The sequence below is a fragment of the Saccopteryx bilineata genome, chromosome 3, assembly GCF_036850765.1.
Source record: "Saccopteryx bilineata isolate mSacBil1 chromosome 3, mSacBil1_pri_phased_curated, whole genome shotgun sequence".
NCBI lineage: Eukaryota > Metazoa > Chordata > Mammalia > Chiroptera > Emballonuridae > Saccopteryx > Saccopteryx bilineata.
In genome coordinates this window covers 228,387,461-228,411,725 of record NC_089492.1, presented here as the reverse complement: position 1 = coordinate 228,411,725, position 24,265 = coordinate 228,387,461, and positions in this window count along the sequence as shown.

Below are 24,265 nucleotides of genomic sequence, written 5' to 3'. Positions count from 1 at the left end.
AATGGTGGGCCATTCTGTTTATTAGAGTCTTGCACTGGCAGATGAGAAAGCAGTCAGGGACTGCAGTCCAGAGACTCTCTGGACTCTGCAGCAAAACAGGTCAGGAATTAAAACCTCTTTTTTGGCAGCCCTGGCCGGTTGGCTCAGCAGTAGAGCATCGGCCTGGCGTGCGGGGGACCCGGGTTCGATTCCCGGCCAGGGCACATAGGAGAAGCACCCATTTGCTTCTCCACCCCTCCGCCGCGCTTTCCTCTCTGTCTCTCTCTTCCCCTCCCGCAGCCAAGGCTCCATTGGAGCAAAGATGGCCCAGGCGCTGGGGATGGCTCCTTGGCCTCTGCCCCAGACGCTAGAGTGGCTCTGGTCGCGGCAGAGCGATGCCCCAGAGGGGCAGAGCATCACCCCCTGGTGGTCAGAGCATCGCCCCTGGTGGGCGTGCCGGGTGGATCCCGGTCGGGCGCATGCAGGAGTCTGTCTGACTGTCTCTCCCCGTTTCCAGCTTCAGAAAAATAAAAATAAATAAATAAATAAATAAAACCTCTTCTTTGGCAAACAATAGCAAACAATGGCCCCTCCCAACCTCGGCAGGCAATCCACAATTTGTAATCTGCCGCTCTGAGGGCAAGCACCTGCAGCCTTACATAGACTATACACACATGGTGCTGCCCTTTCCTCATGCACCAACCAGGCAAAGTGCAAGTGAGCAAACCTAACACACTTGTTGCACAGTTGGTTGCCCAAAAATGGGTCTTCAGATCTAGCCTGTAATTTCTTTTTAATTGTGGGTCTTTTCTTAATACTGATGACAAGACCACATATTTTATATATATTTTTCTTACATCAGCATTCCACTTTAAAGTCTCAGAACAGACAAAAAATTTAATGATTAAATAAAATAGATGTATAGGCCTGACCTGTGGTGGCACAGTGGTTAAAGTATTGACCTGGAACACTGAGGTTGCTGGTTCAAAACCCTGGGCTTGCCTGGTCAAGGAACGTATGGGAGTTGATGCTTCTTGCTCTACTCTCTTCTCTCTCTCTTTCTCTCTCTCTCTCTGTCTCTCTTCTCTCTCTCTAAAAAAATGAATAAATAAATATAAAAAGATAAAATAAAATAGATGTATATATCTTGCTCATAAATTCACAGCAATTATAAGACATGGTGGGTGAAACATGTCCATACTAAAAGTTCTTCAGAGTTTTAGGGCACCTCTGCTATCTTAAACAGGTAGTTTCAAGGTCATTATTATCAACATCATTTTACTAAGCTGGATTGGTTAAGAGTATGGGGGACTTATCATGGAAAATTTTCTAGGCCATACCTGAAAATGACATATAATTCTACTTACATACTGTTAATAAAATGCAGTCACATGATCATACCTACACAAAAGGAAAGGTGGGAAATACAGTCTGTGATCCTGGGAAGAAGAGTATGTTTTATGGAAAGCTAGTGTGGTTCCTGGTAATATCTGTTTTATCAAATGAAAATTAGATTTATAATAACAAATTTAATAAAATTGCCTAATGTTAGCTATAATGTAGATCGATGGTTTTCAACCGCTGGTTGACCACCAGTGCTAGTCTGCCAGAAATTTTCTGAAGGTCCACATGAAAAGTGAGTCACCCCTTTGAAAACCTGCATAAAATTTCTGGCAGACTAGCAGTTGAAAACCACTGATATAGATTATATGCAGGTGGCATTATTAGATATTTTAGTACTATTGTCCTTAATAACTATATATAATTATTATCTGTACTATTGACTATATTTTATGATAGCCAATGAGGCTTTAATTAAGTACTAAGTTAATGAATCATGCAATGTGTTATACATAGATTGTAAATGCTTAGCTATCACGCTCAAGTTTCTTTGTGTATAAAACAGGAAGAATTGCCTGACCTGTGGTGGTGCAGAGGATCAAGCATCAACCTGGAACTATGAGGTCGCCAGTTCAAAACCCTGGGCTTGCCCGGTCAAGGCACATATGGGAGTTGATTCTTCCTGCTCTTCCGCCCTTCTCTCTCTCTCTTTATCTTTCTCTCTCTCTAAAATGAATAAATAAAAATAATTTTTAAAAAAACAGGAAGAAGGCCCTGGCCGGTTGGCTCAGTGGTAGAGCGTCGGCCTGGCGTGCAGAAGTCCCGGGTTCGATTCCTGGCCAGGGCACACAGGAGAAGCGCCCATCTGCTTCTCCACCCCTCCCCCTCTCCTTCCTCTCTGTCTTTCTCTTCCCCTCCCGCAGCCAAAGCTCCATTGGAGCAAGGATGGCCCGGGCTCTGGGGATGGCTCCTTGGCCTCTGCCCCAGGCACTAGAGTGGCTCTGGTGGCAACAGAGCGACGCCCCGGAGGGGCAGAGCATTGCCCCCTGGTGGGCGTGCTGGGTGGATCCCAGTCGGGCGCATGCGGGAGTCTGTCTGACTGTCTGTCCCCGTTTCCAGCTTCAGAAAAATACAAAAAAAATAAAAAATAATAAAAAATAAAAATAAAAAATAAAAAAACAGGAAGAATTTGGATTATTCAGTAAACCCTAATAGAAACATTATTGTTTATTTTCAAAGAAGATACAACTTTGTACATTTTTTATTTCACATACAAATAAGTTTCAAATGCACAAGACATTTAAAGTAAAAATTAACTTAAAAGTTCAAATGACCAGCATCTGTATATTCTCTTTAAAGAAGTGCTTATTCAGGTTCTTTGCTCATTTTTTAATTGGACTTTAAAAATTTTTGGTGTTGTTTTATAAGTTCCTTATAAATTTTGGATATTAACCCCTTATCTGATGTATCGTAATATATCTTCTCCCATTCATAGGGTTGTCTTTTCATTTTGGTGATGGTTTTTCTTTGCTGTGAAAAAGTTTTTAGTTTGGTGTAGTTTCATTTATTTTTTGTTTGTTTGTTTTCCTTGCCTGAGGAGATATAGCAGAAAACATATTGGTATAAGAAATGTCTGAAATTTTACTGCTTATGTTTTCTCTTAGGATTTTAATGGTTTTGAGTCTAATATTTAAGTATTTCTTTATTTTTATTTATTTATCTTTTTATTTTATTTTATTTTATTTTTCTGAAGTGAGAAGCAGGGAGGCAGAGACAGAGTCCCACATGCGCCCAAGTGGGATCCACCCAGCCTGCCCACTAGGGGGCAATACTCTGCCCATCTGGAGCATTGCTCCATTGCAACTGGAACCATTCTAGCACCTGACATGGAGCCATGGAGCCATCCTCAGTGCCTGGACCAATTTTGCTCCAATGGAGCCTCAGCTGTGGGAGGGAAAGAGAGAGATACAGAGAAAGGAGATGGGGAGAGATGGAGAGACAGATGGGCACTTCTCCTGTGTGCCCTAACCAGGAATCAAACCTAGGACTTCCACACGCCAGGCCAAAGCTCTACCACTGAGCAAACCAGCCAGGGCCTAATATTTTAGTCTTTAATCCATTTTGTTTATGGTGTAAGATGGTGGTCTTTAATCTATTCTTGTGTGTGGTGCAAGGAAATAGTACAGTTTCATTTTTTTGCATGTACTTGTCCAATTTTTTCAATACCATGTATTGAAGAAACTGTTATAATAGCACTGTATACTCTTGGCTCCTTTATTAAATATTAATTGACCAAAATGGTGGGAGTCTATTTTTGGGCTCTATGTTCTGTTCCATTGATCTATATACCTATTCTGATGCCATTACTAAGTGATTTTCATTACAATGAACTTGTAGTATAATTTTATATCAGGTAATATGATACTTTCAAGATTGTTCTTGTTTCTCAAAATTGCTGAGGCTATTTAGGTTCTTTTGTATTTCCATATAAACTTTTGGAATATTTGTTCTAGTCTTGTGAAATACACCCTTGGTATCTTGGTAGGAATTGCAATGAGTCTATAGATTGCTTTGGGTAGTATGGGCATTTAAATTATGTTAATTCTTTCTATTCATGACCATAGTATGTGCTTCCAGTTACACTACTCATACAAATTAGGTAATATTTTATTGCTTCATATTCATTTTGAAATATCCTCTAATTTTCTGAACAGTATTTTGTATCTTCTTCAATTTCTTCAGTGTCTTATAATGTTCTGAGTACAGGTCTTTTACACCCTTGATTAAATTTATCCCTAGGTATTTTATTATTTTTGAAGCAATTATGAATGATATTATTTTCTCAGTTTCCCATTCTGATAGATCATTATTGGTATATAAAAATGAAAATTATTTTCAAATATTTATTTTGTATCCTTTACTTCACTAAATCTTCTTTAGTTCTAGTAGTTTTTTGATGAAATTTATATGGTTTTCTGTATACATTATTATATCACCAGCAAATAACAACAGTTTTACATCTTATTTTCCAATTTGAATGCCTTCTGTAAATTTATTCTTGTTTTCTGATTGCTGTCACTAAGACTTCCAGTACTATGTTGAATAAGAGTGGTGAAATTAGGTATTCTTTTCTTATTTCTGATCTCAAAGGAAATACTCTAGTTTTTATTGCCTATTACATATGATGTTGACTGTGGGTCTGGCATATATGGTCTTTATTATGTTGAGGTATGACTCCTCTATTTCCACTTTGCTGAGTTTTTAACATAAATAGGTACTGGATTTTATCAAATGCATGTTATGCATCTATTGATATGGTTATGTGCTTTTATTATTTATTTTGTTTATGTAGTGTGTCCTGATTATTGATTTGTGGAATTTGTACAGTCTTGCATCCCCAGAATAAATCTCACTTGATCATGGTGTATGACTTTTTTAATGCATTGCTGAGTCTGAGTTGCTACTATTTTGTTGAGGATTTTAGTATCTATATTCACTAGAAATATTGCCTTATAATTATCTTTTTTTGATATGGTTTTGGAATTAGGGTAATGCTGGCCTCATAAAATGAGCTCAGAAGTTCTCCCTCTTTTTGAATTTTGTGAATAGTTTGCGATGACCAGGTGTAAGTTCTTTGAATGTTTGGTAACATTTACCTGTGAAGCCATCCAGTCCAGGACTTTTGTTTCCTGGGAGTTTTTTGATTATTGCTTCAACTTCTTTAGTTATAATTGGTTTATTCAGGTTTTCTGATTCTTCCAGTATAAGTTTTGAAGATGGTATATTTCTAGGAATATATCCATTTTGCCTAGGTTGTTAAATTTGTTAGTATATAGTTGTTTTGTACAATCCTTTATATTTCTGTGATGTCATTGTTAATTCTTTTATTTCTGATTTTATTTATTTGGGTCCTCTTTTCTTCTTGATTAGATTGGCTAAATGTTTGTCAATTTTGTTTGTCTTTTCAAAGAACTAGCTCTTGGTTTTACTGATCTTTTATATTTTAGTCTCTGTGTCATTTATTTCTGTTCTAATCTTTATTATGTTCTTCCTTCTACTTACTCAAGGCTTTTCTTTTTGTTCTTTTTCTAGTTCTTTAAAGTATAGAGTTATATTGTTTATTTGATGTTTTTCTTGATTATTGAGGTAGGCCTACAATGTGATGAACTTTCAGCACTATTTTACTATGTCCTGTAGATTAGTGTTGTTGTATGTTTATTTTAATTTGTTTCAAAGTCATTTTTTATTTCTTCCTTGATCTCATTCTTAACCCATTTATTTTTTACTAACATGTTATTTAGCCTCCGGGAATTTATCAGTTTTATATATATTAATTGATTTCTAGTTTTATACCATTGTGGTCAGAGAAGAAGCTTGATATGATTTCTACTTAAATGAATATGTTAAAACTGATTCTGTTTCCTGATATATGGTCTATTTTTGAAAATGTACCATGTGCACTTCTGCTGCTTTGCAATGAAGTGTTCTGTAAATATCAATTAAATATGTTCAATCCAGTGTGTTGTTTCATGTTGCAGTTGCCTTGCAGACTTTTTGTTTGGAAGATCTATCCATTGGGGTTATTGAGGTGTTAAAATCTCCTACTGTGACTGTATTGCTGTTAATCTCTCTGTGAATCTATCAAGATTTTCTTTACATATTTCTTTGCTTCTGTGTTGGGTCCAGATATGTTTATAAAATCACTTGCAGGCCCTGGCCGGTTGGCTCAGTGGTAGAGCTTTGGCTCGGCATGTGGATGTCCCAGGTTTGATTTCCAGTCAGGGCATACAGAAAAAGTGCCCATCTGCTTCTCCATCTTTCCCTTTCTCCTTTCTTTTTATCTCTCTCTTCCCCTCCCTCAGCCAAGGCTCCATTGGAGTAAAATTGGTCCTGGCATGGAGGATGGCTTCATGGCCTCTGCCTCAGGTGCTAGATTGGCTCCCATTGCAATGGAGCAACACCCCAGATGGGCAGAGCATCACCCCCTAGTTGGCTTGCTGGTGTGTTCTGGTCAGGCACATGCGGGAGTCTGCCTCTCTCTGCCTTTTCACCTCACACTTTGGAAGAATATAATAAATAAATAAAAAATAAAATAAAATAAAATACACTTGCATAAAAATATCATAAAACTGCATTGATTAGTTTATAATCCATAGAAATTTACTTTTAAATATTTACTAGCTGAATTTAATCATAAATAAAATACATAAATGAGAAGTACTCCAAAAGATAACCATAAAGACTTATAAAAATATCCAATCATTATTTTTATTGTTAATATTTGATTAAAAAATTAGTCTTTTAATTTTTTGGTAGCAATGCTTGTTCATAATACTAACTACAAAGTAATTATGAGGTTGTAAGTAAGTCTGTTACAAAGCATAATTTATTTTCATGGCACTTGTGATAGGCCAAGGGGAATCTTCATTAAAAATTACATTATTTAAGACAAATTTTATGTAATACTAGTAGTATAAGAGTTTATAAAGATCCTGACCAGGCAGTGGCACAGTGGATAGAGCATTGGACTGGGATGCAGAGGACCCAGGTTTGAGACGCCGAGGTTGCCAGCTTGAGTGCAGGCTCATCTGGTTTGAGGAAAAGCCCACCAGCTTGAACCCAAGGTCGCTGGCTCCAGCAAGGGGTTATTTGGTCTGCTGAAGGCCCGCGGTCAAGGCACATATGAGAAAGCAATCAATGAACAACTAAGGTGTTGCAATGAAAAAAAAAACTGATTGATGCTTCTTATCTCTCTCCGTTCCTGTCTGTCTGTCCCTGTTATCTCTCTCTCTGATTCACTCTCTGTCTCTGTAAAAAATAAATAAATAATTAATTTAAAAAAAGAATTTACAAAGAATAAATATAATGAAGTAGTATATTAAATATACTCAAATAACTTACTGATTTCCTAACTAGTATACAAGTTTTGCTTGTTTATTTGTAAACAATTTCCATTGGAACTTTTTTATTATTATTTTTTATTAATTTTAATGGAATGACATTGATAAATCAGGGTTCATATGTTCAGAGAAAATATCTCCAGGTTATTTTGACATTTGATTGTGCTGCATTCCCATCACCCAAAGTCCAATTGTCTTTGTTTTGCACTATTTTATGAGATGCAATGGGGTTGCAACATATCTTTAATTATGACTTTAATATTCCAACCCTACTCTACTTTTTCCTAGTCTGTCTAGTCCCCTGAGTTTTTGAATGCAGAGATGGCACCTGACACTTGGTCTCAGCCAAGTCCACAGTGGAGTTCTATCAGTTTATAGAATATTTTACTTACTCATTTTCCCAAATTAAATGTCTTCAGATGGAGCTTGAACTCTATAATTTGCCACTTACCCCATTGTATTTCTTATATTCTTATACTGTCTGGCTTAATTTCTTTATGTTTATTGTTGGCTTCCTGCAGATTTTGGATATTGGCTCTTCCTGGAGCGATCTTGAAATAAAAAGACCACAATATGACTTTATGTTAAATAAGCTTCAGTTTTAGCTATTATGATAATTTGTAAATCTTTTCCAATATGTGTTTTCTTATATTTAAGTAGTAGTTAACTATAAAAATCACCTAACAAATTAATAAAAATCCAAGACGATCTAGAAATTTAGTAATAATATATTGTTTAGGTTTTTGAATTGATTTTACTTTGTCTTTTATTTTGCAAGATGATCCCTTCATTGCTGACAAGTATGTATAGCAAATTGCACAATTATTCTAGAAATTTAGAAATGCATTCATCTATGTTATTGCTTTCAAAAACATTTTTTTGTAAAGAAAAAAATCTTGAAATGGAAACCAGAAATCTAGAGTTTAATTTTCTTATTTCCTTTAATAAAAGATTATCCACACCCCCCAGAAAGTAAAAAATGAATCCAATAATAAACTAAGTAATAAAACTATATATATACGTAGATATAAGGTCTATCGGAAAGTTCTGTCCGTTTTTGGAATAAAACAAAATACAAATTTTTCTTACCGTCAATAAACTTTATTAAATAATATGTTTCCACACCAATCCTATCTTCCAAATATGGTCCGAAATGGTTTGCTGAGCTGAATTAAGCCTTTCTGTGATCTTTGATGTTATCAGAAAAGGATCTTGCTCCAACATGGTCTTAACAACTTTGTCATCGATCAAAGATGGTTGCCCAGAACGTGGCTTATCAGAAAGGTCAAAATCACCTGTTTTGAATTTTTTGAACTACCTTCTGCATGTCCTATCAAAAACTGTACCTTCACCAAACACTTTCAATAAATTTATACATGCTTCTGTAGCATTTCTTCCTTGTTGAAATTCATATACAATACACTGGCATAAGTGAACTTTATCAGTAGCCATGGGTACACTATCATTTCACACATAAGACTAACGTGAATCAACTTTGTTTTAGTTAATTTGCTATGTCAGTATGTATACATTAAGTGATAAAAATAGAGAGGCACACATGCGCCAAATAAATGTGCTTACGTGTTGAAACTTGTGATAGAAACGAACAGAACTTTCCAGTAGACTTTATATATACTGCTCACAAAAATTAGGGGATGTTTTATTGCTTTATATTCATTTTGAAATATCCCCTAATTTTTGTGAGCAGTATACACATATATAAATCTTTTATATAAGAGAATAAGGTTTATTATTTAGTTTCTAAATGAAAACTCTTAAGGGAAAGATTTATATATGTGTAATATGTTAACACATGTTTCTATTATTGGTAATATTATATATTATTAATATAGCTATATATTTATTGAACATAAAGCAAAATCAAAATTTTGAACCACTTCTAAAGAAAATTCAAAGCCATAAAAATATTCCACTAATTTTTAGATGTTCAAAACAAAGTAAAAAATGTAAGTACATAGACAGTAACCAATATTTTAGTATTCTGTTCCCTTCACATTCATTTTTCATGCTTTAGTAAAATGACATTTTCTAATCAGAGTAAAGTGGCATGGTGAAGGTGTAGATAATATATTCGAATGAAGGTTTTTAATGAATATGGTATTTATTAAGACACAATTCATTAAAAGAAGACTTGCATGGTTGTCTCACATTATTTCATTGATTTTTATTTCATGCATGATTCAAGGTGAGAAGTATTTCTTCAGAAAGTACTCTCATTTTTAGTCTTTAATTTGATAAGGCAGTCCTTTTTGTTTATTTGTGTGGTTGAAATATTTCACATGGTTAAGCTTTACATGCTTCAGTAACTATAACTTTGAAATAGAGAATCAGAATTAGCATATGGTAGACATTTAAGGTTTCAGTCTATAAATATTTTCTTTAAGTAATCTACTTTTTTTCAAAATTTGATTTTTTGACAGAAAATAATAGGCCAGTGTTTTTTTGTTTCTTTTTAATCAAAGGTTTGAAGATCTGAACATGTCAACACCAAGTATGTCTTTGATAATGACATTATAAAGATTTAAAATAGAATGAATATAAGATTAACCTCTCCCATGTAATTTAAGAATCATTTGACAGGCTTGCCAAAGACTTTATCCTCATATTAGCAGATTGTTTAAAACACTCACACCTACATACACATATACAACGTCTATGCTAGTAACAAGGTGTTTATACTTGAAAACTAAAATAAAGATTTAAGACAATCTTCTGGGTAATGCAACCCTAAATAACAACTATAATTGTCTAGAGAATTGTCTCAATTTTCCACTTCGCTTTGTGTGTGAGATTACATCTCAGATAACAGCCTTAGAAGGAAAACCTGTCACTGACTTTACAAACTTTTGTAAAATCAGACTGTGAAAATCCCACCTTATCAGATAAATCACAGACACAAAGAAATTGTCTCTTACAGTTGTCCAATACCTAGCCCATTGTGTGCAAATGTGGACTGAATATTAATGAAAATGAAATATATTCTGCTATACTAGTTTGAAAAGAAATAATTGTGTACACTGTATTGACTTTTAGTAAGCTAGCATTTTTCTCTCTTTTTATGAGGTCATAAGATAATGTCTTATTTTTTTTTTTAGCTTAGGTTTCTTAAACAGGGAGAGACAGTCAGACAGACTCCCGCATGCGCCCGACCGGGATCCAACCAGCACGCCCACCAGGGGCGACGCTCTGCCCACCAGGGGGCGATGCTCTGCCCCTCCGGGGCATCGCTCTGCCGCGACCAGAGCCACTCTAGCGCTTGGGGCAGAAGCCAAGGAGCCATCCCCAGCGCCCGGGCCATCCTTGCTCCAATGGAGCCTTGGCTACGGGAGGGGAAGAGAGAGACAGAGAGGAAGGAGGGGGGCAGGGTGGAGAAGCAAATGGGTGCTTCTCCTATGTGCCCTGGCCGGGAATCGAACCCGGGTCCCCCGCACGCCAGGCCGACGCTCTACCGCTGAGCCAACCGGCCAGGGCCCTTTAGCTTAGGTTTCTTAAACAATTTGAATACAGACTAAATTTAAAAATAACATTTAAAAGATGAATATGTAAGTAAAAGAAGAAAAATTACATGTAGAGAAAGAAATCTATAAGTTATTGATACTACCAGGCTTTATTGATACTAAACAAATTGTATTCCTGAGTTTCTATCGATAAACAATAAGAGCAAGTATTAATATTTTTCCTGTGAGAATTTTAGTAATGAAAATAGATGACCACACATTCAAATAGACTGCCTTGATTGGTGATCTTTTTGAAAGCTGTTATATTGACCATTTTATACAATGGAGACTACAAACTGAATATTTAAATATTTAAAAATTGAAATTAATAGTAGTTGAAAACAATCATTAAATAAATAAGAAGTCAATATGCATAATTTACATAATTATCAGTAAAGAAGACAAGTTATTCTTATTATTGATGATTTTTATTGCTTTTAGTATGCTAACCATACCAGGTATATTTTAATATATACATAGTTATTTAAAAATCATTATATAATAATGAATTAAGAAAACAAAAAACAATAAGCAGAAAGTTGATCAATCAATTTATATCAGATCTACTTTTGCAGCAGCGTTTCTAATGAGCTGGCAGTTCTTTAATAGTAAGAAACACTAAAAGAATCTACTCTCTAAACTGCTTTTAAAACTGCATTTTTTTGTCTAAATAGTTTCATAGTTTTAATTTTGGGTAAAATATAGTAGAGTTGCTGTATTCTAAAGCTAGTACATGTTCATTGTAGAAAAATTCTGAATATTAAAGGAAAAAAAGAAAAAAAATCACACAGTATTCAAAGACAAATAAGCACTATAAACATTAGAATCACAGCTTCACAGAATCATATAAAAACACATTATAAATAAGGTTGATATTATGATACATGTCTGATTTGAAATTACATATAGTTATATCACTTGAAATATATATAGTTTCCTGTTAATATACATATATTTTAGTTAAGATAGACCAATAGCAACTGGTTTCACCCTCTTGTCTTAAACAACTAATAAACCTAAAATATATGTGAAACAGTAGTATTAACAATGTTTGTTATCAAGTAGTGATGAAACACAGTGGTGCCTGAGAGATCAATAACAGACAAAATCACAAGAGTGACACAATTTAATGTCTGAGAAAGTTTCCAAGTTTTAGTGCAAGGAGAGGAAACCCAGTCAGATCATAGCAGTCTCCTTGATTTGAAGAAATGGATCTGGATTCTAGAAAAACCAAAGTCATTTGAGTTGTAAGAACTAGATTGAAGAGAACTGCACAGAAGAGAGAAATCTGGAGATCTGCTGAGTCTTCTTCTTGAGTATTTAGTTGAGTACCAATCAGCTGATGTATGTGAACAAAATTATCCAATCTGAAGGAAAGAACTACTTGCAATGATTGCAGGAAACAATATCTGCAGTGCTATTTTAATCCAAGGCTATAAATAGTGCCCATTCCCTCCATCCAAAATGAAAGACCTCATAATTCATAAGAAATTGGTTTAAGATGCCTCAGAAGTTAGCAAAAAATGAGTCCTATATATTTTGGCTTTACCAAAATATTTAGAAAGGAAATCTTAAAAAGAATAAACTAGTTCAAGGTATAATCATATCCGAAAACAAAGCAGAGAATCTAGAATACAAAAATATTCAGAACAGAAAAGAAAATTCACAATGATTAACATCTAATACAATCATCAAGTATGAAAAAAACACATACTGAGGAGAAAAATCAACCAAAACTGTTCTGGAATTGACACTGATACTATTGATAGACAAGAGAATTATGCTATTATGACTCTACTCTTTGTGGTTAAAAGACTAGAGGAAGGTAGCAATTGCATGGAGACAAAGAAAATATACAGCATCACTAAAAGAAATTTTCACAAATAAAAATTTTAATGACTGAGATGAAAATCATAATAGATGGCATTATCACCAGAGTTGATATTGCAGAAGAAAAAATTAGTGTACATGAAAACACAGCTCTAGAAATTATCAAAATGAAGCAGAGATTAGACTTCGGAGAAGTACAACCAATGAACTGTGCAGTAATTTCAAGAAGACAAACATATAATTGTAGTTCCTAAAGGATAGGAGAGAAAAGAGAAACTAAAAAACATTTGAAGAGATAATAGTCAAAGACATTTCATATTAGATGGAAATCAGAACACCACTTCCATAAAGTTAAACAAATAAACAAAAAAAAAGCTCTAGAAATATGGGAAATATATTATAAAAAATGCATCATATTTACATTGCTTAAAACAAGTTATAAGAGAAAATCTTTTTTAAAAAGTCTGATAAAAGACAGTATGTAGATAGAACCAAAAGATGACAGCACCTTTCTCACTGAGAACAATAAAAATGAGAACAAAATAGAATACTATTTTTAAAGTACTGAAAGAAAATAATATTATCTGTCAACTTATAATACTAAACCAGGCAAAATTCCTTTAAAAAATGAAGAGGTAATAAAGAATTTTTTAGATTACTGGAATTCATCATCAGATATTTTGCAAGACATGAATATTAAAGGATTGCTTCAAATGTTAGAACAATAGAACAAAATAAAAAAACAGAATCTACAAAGAGAAATAAGGATCGCTAGAAATAACAACACCATGTGTAAATATGACAATTTTTCTATAACTTAATTCACTTTAAAAGTTAAACGAATGTTAAGTGTAAAAATAGCATTGAATTGAGAAGTTTATAATGTGTAAATGTAAACTGTATAACAATACCTTAAATCTCAGAAGTAGAGAAATTGAAGATGTAAAGTTCATATTCAATGTATGAAGTAATTTGATATTATTTAAAGTAGGTATATATAAGTAAAATTATAATATAAATTCTAAAGCGATCTCAAAACAGAAACAAAATCAGAGTAATAGCTAATAAACCAACAAAAGAGCACAACAGTTCCTTCATTACAAAAAAGAAACAGTTAATCCAAATAAGCAGAAGAACAAAAAAGAGAACAAGCAATTTATAAGAAATAGAAGACAAAAGATAGATTAGACTCAATCATAGTAAATAATTACATTAAATATAAAAGGTCTAAACATCCCAATTTTCTGCCAGTTATTAAAAGATCCATTAAATCTTCTTTTTACCTCTTTTTTCAATCAATACTACCATAATATCAATCATGAGTTTGATGTACTAGATAACATAGATTGCAAATTAAAAATGAAAATTTCATAAATAGTAGAAAACATAAGTGAGAGGAGGAGGGATAATGAGAAAGGCTCCAGCATGTGCCCAAAATGGGGTCCTACCAGCAACCCCCATCAAGGGCTGATGCTTGAATCAATTGAGCTAACCTCAGTATATGCAGCTGAAGGTCCAGCCAATCAAGCCACTGGCTGCAGAAGGGGAAGAGAGAGAAAGGAGAGAAGGAGGGGGAGAGGTGCAGATGGTAGCTTCTCCTGTGTGCTCTGACCTGACCTGGAATAAAACCCTGGATCCATAAGTGGGCTGATGATCTATCTACTGAGCAACCCACCAGGACAAATCCTAATACATTTGAGTTTTAAAATTGTTTTCTACTATTTATGAAATTATCATTTTTAATTTGCATTCTATGTTATGTAGTACATCAAACTCATGATTGATATAATGGTAGTATTGGTTGAACTATTTATTTTATATTTTACATAAACATACAGTAAAATAATATTTGGTGTACATTCTCTGAATTTTAGTACAATATAGACTTGTAAAACCACCATTATTATTAAACTACCGAACACCTTCACCACCTCAAAAACTCTCTCAAACTATTCACTTTTAATTATAACCTCTTTCCATTCTTAACCTCAGACAAATATCGATCTGTTCTCATTCTAAATAGAAATTATTTAGAAAAAAATTATCAAGATACCATGTATTTATTTGTAATATGTCGCACTGGTGCATGCTTTTTTGTGGTTTGGAATAATCCAGTGTGCAGAGTAAAACTGGTGACATGTAGGCGAGGGGAGAGAGACAAAGGGGAGACATGTGGAAGGAAAGAGTGACAATTGATGCGAAAGGTGAGATGGGTTTGTACCTAGGGGAGCAGAATAAATAGCGGAGCAGACTTTATTAATGTACCTGGGAAGTTTATCAACAGCAGGACGCAATAGACAGAGAATGCATTTATATTATACACATAAGAAGTTTCAATTTCAATGTCAGATGAAAGTGTACTAAAATAACCTTTTTGTAGTCTTTTCCTAAATGGAGGAAAGTAACACAATCTCCTATGCCTAAATATCACTCCTATTCTCAGCATTTGTTAGAAAGAGGAAGATTTTTTTGGCTCTATAATCCCTTGATGGCAATTACAGTTTAAACCAAGCCTTAATCTATGGGGGTGGTACTGGAGCCTGCTCCACTGGCTCTCTTTCCTCACCACTGGATTAAAATTTTCACTCAGACTAAACACTATCTGTGTGCTTTATTGCAGCATTGCATCTGGCCTACGTTGGACTTTATAAATCATTAAAATAAAATAATTAATGATTTTAACTGTTTGAAGGGCTAATGCAGTCTTTAAATAAAAATGCCTTAAATATGGTGAGAAATACATACTGATATTAAACGTGAGAGGTTAGGATGAGAAATACAGGTTGAAATTATGTGTATTCAGACTCAGTTGATTTGCATTATTCAAGGTTTGTTATGTCTTATAAAGTTCCATATTTTTAACTAATATCTAGAAAGAATTTTTTTAAATAGAAAATAAGAAAAGGAACATGTGAGTTTTAAAAGTTCTAAATATGTGTAATTTATGTTACAGAAGAAAAGAAAAGAGAGAATGGAACTGAAATGACAATTGAAGCTTGTTAGATGAAATACCAAAGTGCGAGAAAGATATCAGTTCATTATTAAAATTCAGTAAAACAAAGCAAGGTAAAAGTAATGTAAATCACAGATAGATATAGTTTATATCTTATAGCAAAACTTATAAAACCAAAGATAAAACAACATCTTAAAAGTAGTCTGAGGGAAAAGATACATTATAGTCATGTAACAGCAGTAACAATTTTACCTAACATTTCAACAGAAGCTAAGAAAAGCACTAAACAATGGAATAGTAAAGAAGGGGAACTGCGAAAATAGAATTATTTATATAAAAAATGAATTAAGAAAAAGATGATTAAATAAAGATATATTTAAAAGATCATAAACAGAAGTTACTGTTAGCACAGTGAAACTAGAGAAATGCTGAAGTTCAGGAAAAGAATAATCCCAAAAGGAAAAATGAATGTGCTATATAATATGTGTGTGTGTGTGTCATAGAAAAAATATAGAGTGTATATATATATATATATATGTGTGTGTGTGTATGTGTGTGTATATATATATATATTACAATATCATACAAAATGGTATGAAAGCCTTTTTACTTTTGAGGTCAATGGTGAGAAGCATACTGTGGTAAACTGTAAAATAGATTCTACAGATATCCACACCTTAGTCTCTGGAGCCTGTGAATGTTATCTTATATATCAAAATACGTTGAATGTGTGACTAAATTAAGGAACTTGAGGTGAAAGTCTATCTTGGATTATATGGGTGAGCCTTAAAGGACAACATAATTTTTTTTAGGGCAAAGTGAAATTTTATGCTGAAGAGCAGAAGGTAATATGAACAGAAAAACAGAGATTGGAGTGATGTGGCTACCAGAATTGGAAGAATCAAGGAACAGACTCTCCCTAGAGTCTCAGGAGGTCTGCAGCTCTGCTGACACCCTGATTTCAGACCAGTAAAACTGCTTTTGGAATTCTGATCTCTAAAACTTATAAGATAATAAATTCCTATCACCTTAAATCAATAAATTTGTGATAACTTAAAACAGGCTGGCCCGTTTACCATCATGGGGCAAGTTTCCAAGAACAAAGAGTAAGCCTCATAGTACAAACAGTTTTTAAGTGTGCTTTTATCACATTTGTTACTGTCCCATTGGCTGAAGGGATTCCCATGGCCAAGCTCAGAGTCAATGAAAATATAGCAAAGTATGAAGAGAATGGGGATATTACTACAATCAGATGACTACAAAATTGTGTATTCAAATCAACTTACAATATCCTTTGCTTCTCTCCTTCTCCACTTTAAGAAAATAACTGAAAATAGTTGGTAAATATGGGGAATAAGACACAAGACAAATAATTTGTTCACGCATTTTCCATATATAGACCCATTGGTGAATATTTTCTTTAGTTGTAAGTTAAATATTTAAAATTAAAAAGTGTGTAAATGGATTCATAGTGTGTTAGTGGCACAAACTGCCATTTGCTCATCCTAAGCCAATAAATGTGGCCAGAATGAATGCAGGTTTTACACTCTATTTATGAAGCTAAGTTTAGAGCCCCTCTCAAAACACATATAGGTATAGAGTGGCGAAGAAATGAATTCTTAGAAAAATGTTTAAAATTATATGACTGAACACAGAGTGAATAGAGCCTGGGTAGTAAAATCAACAAATACCTATTAAAAGTAATTCATAAGGAGAAGACTGAAGAAATGGCTTTGAGGAACACTTGCAGCTGGAGGGTGATGGCAGTATGAAGAGGAGGTAAAATGAATAAATGCTATAGTCGTATAAAATTGTGAGCACAATATCTATAGAAATAATTAATATGCTAATTTATTAAAGTAGATGCCAATTTTAATAAGTTTCAATGTACTTATCATTTAGTTAAATTGTGGTTGCTCTTTATTCTTTACTTTTCAGTCTGATTTTTATTTAATTTCTCACATATACATCTAATACTTTACTTAATATTTGGGTAAAAATTGATTCATTGAGATCTTTTTTAAACCCAGAAATAAACTACATCATTTTTTATACAAAAAACAAAGTTTGTCCAAAAATTTTTTTTTCTGTATTGTACTGAATTTTTCTTTTTGATATCAGTAGCAAGAGAATGACATGTATGGACAATTAATTGTGTAGTATGAAAGCACAGCTTCCCCAATAGTAATTATTTTCATATTCCATTTTCATTACCAGTATCTCATGGACCTACTCAAATGGAACTGGGTAAAATTTGTTTATGTAGAAATGTATAAACTTAATCTGTATACTATGATATTTCAAATCCTAATTACAATATTTTGAAAACAAGGAGAAAAATCCAAATGGATAATTTCAGTGCTTTTGGAATTTATGGCAAATATGTTAAATGCATAGGTTGAAAATTCTTATTTGTATAGATTTATTCAATATAGAGAGGATTCTAGATTTGGGATAAAAACACATATTTATAAAAAAATGACAACACATATTTATATTGTTAGATAAATAGGAATAACAAATATTACAAATAAGAAGTATTTCACAAAAGATATATAACTTTGGTTTGAAATGTACTAGTGTTAAACACACACACACACACACACACACACACAATTAGTATAAGCCAATGGGGATTTATTATTATCTCCCATACAAAGCTAAAATAAATATGGGACTGACCCTGAGGAAAGTTATACTGTTTTGACTACCTCAGCTATTTATATAACTTAAAATCTTTTCTGGATCAATATATAATTTTAAATTAATTTAAGTAAACAACTTTACTGAGTTACATAATTATTATAGAGGTAGGTATGATATCTGGGGAACATATACTGTGACTTTGTGTGAATTGGAAATTAGACTTTTACTATAAAAATATTTGTCTCATAAGAATTGGTGAACTGAGTGCAGGATAGATTTTAGCTTTAGCCCTCCCACTCCAGCACACACATTTTTACTATCACCACACACATCCGGGTGCCCTTTTGTAGGGAATAGTTTACACATCTGGGTATTGTAGCTCTTGAACTAATGGATTTTTCCTGTAAACCCACCATTCTGCAAATATCCTAAAATTACTTTATAGTACTTTATAAAGTATTTTATATAGTAATTTATAAAATTACTTCATAGATTTTTCTTATGGAGAATAACAAGAGCATTAATTAGATATTCAGGGCAATGTCCCACAAAAGATTAGAAACTAACATTATAGAATCAAGTACTTCAATTTTAAAAAATGAAATAAAATTTTGTTATTTTACTAACTTCACTGTATTCAAATTGTTTGTCCTGGCAATAGTGATATAAATTAATAAACACATAAAGGCAGTCATACTGTCATTTCTGTTATAGAAACTTGACAAATTGTGAATTTACAATGCCTAGAAAATACAAACAGCAAAACTTGGAGGTACAACTCTTCCTCTAGGACTTATAAATAAAAAATCTATACCAACCCAAATGAAACAAGAAGATTGAAAGGAAAATTGCTTATTAATTATATTGAAGTAGACATCCTATGGGTCTGCTTGATTTGGCTAGGATCTACTCAAAATTATTTTGAAAAAAAAGGATATTAGTCATTTAAATATTATTTGATTAAAAATAGCAATGCTTACATTTTGTTTTATTGAACTTACATTTTGTTTGTTTCTCTAATCACGATGTTATTTAATGTTAAGTTAAATTTTTAGGACAGAAATATATAACTAATCTTTTTTTTTAATTTTATTTCATTTTTTTAATTTAATTTTTTTTTAGTTTATTCATTTTTAGAGAGAAGAGAGAGAGGAGAGAGAGAGACAGGGGGGAGGAGCTGGAAGCATCAACTCCCATATGTGCCTTGACCAGGCAAGCCCAGGGTTTCGAACCGGCGACCTCAGCATTTCCAGGTCGATGCTTTATCCACTGCGCCACCACAGGTCAGGCCATATAACTAATCTTTTAAATGATGGCTTTCAGATAAATGACAACCCCAGATGTCTGCCTTTGTCAGTAATTGTTTTAATAGATATACCTAATATTAAGTACTGTTTTTTGAAAACAAACAAATCTTTATGAACCCACAAGAAAGAAAAAGGAAATGCATTTTTGTCACCTCTTAAATATGACAGTTTGGGAGTGAACAGGAAGCTTTTCTTCCTTTCAGACCTACTTGGCTTTGCATGTTCAGAAAGGAGTTTTAAAAAAAGACAGTGCAAGTGATTTTGAATGATTTTTAACTTAACTCGAGTCTTTCCTAAGAAGTACAGTTCTGTTTTCTTGTTCTTTTGACAGATGTGAGGGATGCTGCATGGAGAACTGTGGGATTCCCTGTGATTGACTTAGGCAGGGTGTGAGCTGTGCTGCAAAGCCGGGGAGCGACGTTAAGATTTCAAAGTGACACACTGGTTACAGAGTAATTGAAGAGGGTTATGTCCTAGCATGTATATAAAGGGCTTGAGGAGAGTAAATGAAGGAAGAGGAAAGGAACACATCCCTTGTATTTATACTAGTTTCTTCCTTTTCATGTGCATTATTGCCACAATGTGAAAAGAAATATATAATTTAGATAATCCCATTCTACCTTCTTTTCATATAAAGAATAAATTTTGTGTGAATCTATATGACATTTTAAATTTAAGACAAATGAATAAATATACAAATAAGCACATAAAGAGATGCTCAATATTTTAATCATCGAGGAAATAAAAATTAAATTTACAATCAGATTCCTCTACACACTCATTAAAATGGAAGATACTGGAGACTGACTATACCAAGTGTCTTAGTCAGTTTGGGCTGCTATAACAGAGTACCATAGACTGAATGGTATATAAACAATAGGAATTTATTTCTTATAGTACTGGAGACTGGCAATATGAGATCAGGATGCCAGCATGATTCAGTTTTGGTGAGAGTCCTCTTCTGGGTTTCCGGCTACTAATTTCTCCTTGTGTCCTCATGTGGTAGTGTTACATCCCAGCGAGATAGGCCACAGCAGACCCAAAGTGAATTTTATAAGTTTTATTGCAGACCTGTGCAGGGACTGCAGGTAACCCATGCAAGGGAGCACTGCAACCCTCTAAACCTGCACAGGGATGCAGGTAACCCATACAGGGGAACACTGCAGCCCCCCAAACCTGCGCAGGGACTGCAGGCAACCCACGCCTCCGAAGAGACTGGAGCACTGCAGCCCCCCAAACCTGCACAGGGACTGCAGGCAACCCACGCCTCCGAAGAGACTGGAGCACTGCAGCCCCCCAAACCTGCGCAGGGACTGCAGGCAACCCACGCCTCCGAAGAGACTGGAGCACTGCAGCCCCCCAAACCTGCACAGGGACTGCAGGCAACCCACGCCTCCGAAGAGACTGGAGCACTGCAGCCCCCCAAACCTGCACAGGGACTGCAGGCAACCCACGCCTCCGAAGAGACTGGAGCACTGCAGCCAACCAAACCTGCGCAGCCAACAAACTGCGCAGGGACTGCAGCCCCCTAAACCTGCGCAGGGACTGCAGCCCCCCAAACCTGCGCAGGGACTGCAGCCCCCCAAACCTGCACAGGGACTGCAGCCAACCCACGCCTCCGAAGAGACTGGAGCACTGCAGCCATGAGCTTCTAAAATGGCTCCTTTTTATAGGGTGGCTGTCTAGGATGAGCAAGCATCATACAGAAGCTGATGTGGCTGTTAGTCATTGGCTAGGGAGGTCGTGCGCAGTTACGGGGGGGGTATTACTCAGTGGAGAATTTCAAACATAAACTTCTGATAAGGGTCTCTGACTCAATGCAGGATGTTGCTGAACTCTTTGTTCTCAGCGTCACAGGGACCTTGTACACTCTTGGCAGCCCCAGCATGTCAGTACTCCCTGAATCTAACAGTAGAAAGAGGGCAAAAGAGCTCTGTGGGGCCTCTTTCATACTCTAAACCCATTTATGAGGGTCCCATGCTCCTGACCTTAAGTATCCTCCGAAAGCCCAATCTTCTAATACAATGATGTTGAGGAGCAGGGTTCTAACATATGAATTTTGAGGGAATGTGAACATTCATTCTCTAACACCAAATACTGGTGAATATCTGGAGGAACTGAATCTCTCAAATACTCCTGGTGGGAATATAAATAGTGCAATTGTTTAAAGAATGTACCATTTATTTTATTGTACAAAGATAGTATGACAGTTTCTTACATAGAAGGTAAACCTACTGTATGCCTGGTCATTCTACTCCTAAGCCTTTAACTCAAAAGACAAGAAATCACATGTTCTAACAAGAACTGGTACGCAATATTTATAGCAGCTTTCTTTGTATGAACCAGAATTTAGAAAAATGAACATCAAAATGTAAATTAATAAAAATAATTATGGCACATTTATACAATTAACTTTACTCAGCAAAAAAATAAATGAAACACTGAAAGACACATATCATGAATTAATTTCTATTAATTGTGATAACTGAAAGAAATAAGACAGAAAAGAGTACTCTGCCATGCCATTATAGGACTAATTTATAGTGCATTTACATAATACAACTTGGAATCCATGAAATAGTGGTGACTGTTTTAATGACAGATTTTTAAATTTATCATGCGTATAACCCTGCTCTCTTTAATTAGATAATGCTCAGAACATCAAGTACGGAGGGTTGACTAGATTAACTAATTCATTGGGATTCAGTATCTTCTTGGGATTCTCTCTCAGACCATTCAGAACTTTCCAAACTTTTAGGTATTCATTAAGTGAAAACAAGAGCCAAAATGTGTATAAAAAATAATTATAAACATAATTAAAGTTTAAAAAAAATTATATTCAAACTTTTTTGACTCAGTTACTGTTGTCATAAGTTTTATAATACTCCAATGGTTGTCACTGGATGGGTACCTACTTGCCATCTAAAATGGGTTAGCACAACTTCTAAAACCCTTAGAGTCAGGTTCTTCCTAAATCTTAATACGTCTCTACTATCAACTCTAATTTTCAATGACAGTACACAGGAGTGTGCTAGAATATAATTATTGGTCAAATTGAAATCCCAGAAAAAATGCATATATGAAAATAAAATTTTGAGGTGTAAACCGAAGAGAATTTATTTAGTCAATAAGCACATATTTGTGGAACATCAACTTTGTTGCAGACATACATGCTGTGGCTAAGAGTACTGAACAGAACAAGAAAAACAGCCTGCTATAAGAGGGAAAGATATTAGGTGGAGCTGATAAATCTGGAGTAGAAGTTAGGCACCCATGTGATTCTGATCAAGAGATAAGCAGGTTATGTGAAGAAAAATTAACTTAGAACATTTTCAATCAACAATCTACTACACATGAGGTATCTCTTAGACATCTTGACACTTAGCGAATCCTTTCAGAAAACTTAAAAGGGAAGTGTTAGGATATTTTCTTTGTTCTTGAAAGAGAACTACAATCTCAATATAATCACCATCATCATCACTAAATGTTTATCTTGTATAAATAGAATACATCCTAATAATTTACAAACTAAATAAGACTCTTTTTGAACATTTATTTTGTATAATCTTGGTTATTTTTCAATTTAGTAGGAATATTTTAGTATCTTTACTGTTTTATCCCCAAAACAGTTTTTGTTTGATTTTCACCATGTATATTTTTCTTAAACATTTTCTTTGGAGCCTAATATATAGTTTTTAAATGTGATATATATACACTTCTTTTTAATTTTTAAAAAAAAATCAGTAATGCTTCCAGACAAGAAGTCTCTTTGGTGAAGTCTCTGGTTAATTAGAGTCCTCAGGTTACCACACAGTACCGTTACTATGACAGGGACATAACCTAAATTTTGGTGTAAGTCGAAATACACCCTAGCATAAGTCACTTACCTCTCTTAACACAGTTGTAAAATCATAATCTAGAATGTAAAAACACAACTAAGACACAGAAAAAAGAAAAGGACATAAATATAGGAACTATGATAAAGGCCAAAAAGTCTCCAAACAAAGCAACACAAACAGAACACTTGCACTTTTATCAGTCCAAAATAGCATAGGTAAGCATACTGGGGGATGCCAACTCCCTCACTCATAAAACAGAGTTACTGCGTATTCTGCTGTGTGCAACCAAACTACAATAGTTTTTCCACATAGTCCATAAGTACGACACTAACAATGTGAGCCGAAACACTCACATCTCACTTTTTAAGTTTTTATGGGAGTGAGCGTTGTAAACTTGAAATGTCTTATGTTGGGACAGTCTTAACCCAAGGACCCCTATATATTGTTTTATTCTTATAATCAGTTTGCTCATTTACTTATTAAAGAATTTCAAAAGTTCTTTACATATTCTAGATATAAGACCTTTACTGGAATTATAATTTGTAAAAATTTTCTCCAAACTTGTGTCATTTTAGTCTCTCAACAGTATCTTTAGAAGAGCAAAAAATTATAATTATAGGAACTCCAATTTTTCTTTTTTTAATTTTATTAAATGAGAGGCAAGGAGGCAAGGAGGCAGAGAGACAAACTTTTACATGCACCCTGACTGGGATCCACTGGCAAATCCCCTACAGGGCAGTGTTCTGCCCATCTGGGGCCACTACTCCATTGTTCAGCAACCAAGCTATTTCAGTGCCTGAGACGAGGCCATGGAACCATCTTCTGCACCCAGGACCAAGTTGCTCAAACCATTTGAGCTATAGCTGCTGGAGGAGAAGAGAGAGAAAGAGAGGGAAGGGAGGAAGGCTTTGAGAAGCATATTGTTAATTGAACCCAGGACTTCCACACACTG